This window comes from Elephantulus edwardii, unplaced genomic scaffold (genome assembly GCF_000299155.1).
Source record: "Elephantulus edwardii isolate Elephantulus edwardi_28Jun2011 unplaced genomic scaffold, EleEdw1.0 scaffold00034, whole genome shotgun sequence".
Lineage (NCBI taxonomy): Eukaryota > Metazoa > Chordata > Mammalia > Macroscelidea > Macroscelididae > Elephantulus > Elephantulus edwardii.
In genome coordinates, this window is record NW_006399784.1 from 5,094,233 (window position 1) to 5,096,679 (window position 2,447).

The following is a 2,447-nucleotide window of genomic DNA, read 5'->3' on the forward strand; positions in this document are numbered from 1 at the left end:
ATAGGTTTTCAGAATGATTAAATGCCTTAACTTCACTTCAACTATTATTTTCAAAAGCTATTTATTGTAGGCATAGTTGAAAACGATAGCAAATATTTATGAAACATTTGACTCCAGGTTTGTTGCATTGAGTATCTTCAATATTCTTGTATTCAATAAAGCTTATATCTTACAGTTCCTAAAAGAAAATTCATGCATTTTTATAAATGGCTTAGTAATAACAGATTTTTTTTTTCTATAGCGGGAACTCTGGTGGCCTAGTGGCAAGAAGCTGCACTGCAATCCTGAAGACACATGGTTCATGGCCACCAGCTGCTCTGTGAGAGAAGCATGGACAATCTCCTCCTGTGCAATTAACAATTAACTGTCTCTTAAAATTCACTGGAGGGTCAGCTATGGGTCAATTCCAGCTCTGTAATACACAATAACAGAGGGTATGACTTGAAAGTTTTAGTTTTAGATTTTTGTGGTTTTTTTAAATACTTTCAGAAAAGTATTAGTTTTGGGGGAAAATTCAAAAAAGCTAGATGGTTTCCAATGCAGAAGGTCTAAAACATGAATCTAGAAGCAGACATTCTAGTAAAGGCTCCATAAACAACAAAGTGTTTTGTTTGGTTTTGCTATTTTTTTAATAAACTTTGCATTATAAAAATATTTTAAGTATTTTATATTTGCAATGAAAACGATAATGAAATTATTCATGAAAATAATACTTTTTCTTAACTTATTACCTGACAACATACAAATTAAACAAAGACAAATTATAAACTTCTTCATAGCATGGTTTGTACCTATCTAGATATTATATAATATTTGTCAAAGAACAAGCTAGCTGATCTCGGGAAAAGTGCAACTGGAATTCTCTCTAAAGGTAAACATGGTGAAATTTCACCTCACATGTTTTGGTTCTGATGTCAGGAGAAATTAGTCCTTGGAAAAAGATATTCAACTGGGGGGGAAAAAAACCATAGAGATTCTAAGATTGACACAGTACCTGCAAGAAGTTGGAACCTCTCAGAGAGCATCAGGATGGCATAGAATATGGCAAAATTAAGATATGGTCGTAAATTATCTATGAGTCATAGTTGACTTGATGGTGCCTAATAACAACTAAGATTAGAAAAAGTTTGAGTCTCAGTAACAAGAACAAATCAGAAACGTAAAATAAAGTAATTTAACACACCGAAGATTAATTCTTTTATATTTGTCTGGAGCTCTGCTCCACACAGTCACACAGAATGCTGTGCTGACAGAATTTCATCTATATTCACTTGTATTCTGGAATCTACACCCAAAACACCAAAAACCAAGAGTAACACATGAGAATGATAGTTCTTCACCTCAAAGTTTAAAAGAAAACATGAGGAATCATTTCAAACACTGATTAAATGAAAGATATATCCAAAACCCAAGGTAAAGATAGCAACAAAACACAGAATCATGTACAGCACTGTCATTTTCAACAGCTGTCCATGAGGCATGGGCACCCAGAAACTCACAAGGGCATTAGCAGCAACAGCAGCATCCATTAAGTTGCATAACTATTGTATGACTTTGCTAGTATCAAATAGCTCAGGAGGAACTAGTAAGGTCCCTCAGAAGAAGGTTGCAACTGACAGACACTCACTCATGAGAAACAAAAATACCAAATGTATTGTTGTAGTCCTTGTTGTTATGTACTATTGAGTCACTTGCAATCATAGTGACCCTATGTAGAGTAACCTTGAAACCTGCACTATCCTGTGCCAACCTCACTGTCTCTGACACACCTACCCTTATTACTCCAGTCACTGAATCAATCCATCTCATTGAGGGTCTTCGTCTGTTTTGCTCTCCCTCCGCCCTTCCACACATGATGTCTGTCTACAAGAATTAGCCCCTCCTTGCAACATGTCTTAAATATGTTAGACAAAGCCTCAGAATCCTTGCCTCCAAGAAGCACCCTGGCTTCACCTTCTCCAGGACGAACCTCTTTGTTCTCCTGGTAGTTCATGATATATTCAATACTCGTCTCCAGTAGCACAGCTCAAAGGAATAAATTCTCTTTCTATCATCCCTACTCATTGTCCAGCTTTCTGATGTATAGCAAGCAATTGGGAAAGCTATGGCCTAAAGCAGGCTCTCCTTCATCTCCATACTGACTTTGTTGCTCTTCAGAACTCTGGAGAGGACCCTGAGAAAAGACTTTCACAATGCAATTTATCTATTGATTTCCTGGCTGCTGATATCAAGATTGTTGATTATGGAGCCAAGCACACTAAAACTGTTAACAGTCTCAATCTCTTCACCATCGATAATAATGCTACCAATTGGCCCAGTGTGTTTGTTGTTGTTGTTGCTATGTGTTGTCGAGTCGTTTGCGACTCATGTCGACCCTATGTACAGCAGTCCTAAACGCCGCTCTATCCTGTGCCAATCACATTGCCTCTGACACACACAGCCCGATT

General features: G+C 37.3%; 1 pseudogene; it reads right to left on the reverse strand.

Annotated features, from left to right (window-relative positions):
* Positions 1-1,267: 1,267 nt before the first annotated feature.
* Positions 1,268-2,447, reverse strand: part of LOC102852585 — a 20,899-nt pseudogene continuing 19,719 nt past the window's right edge.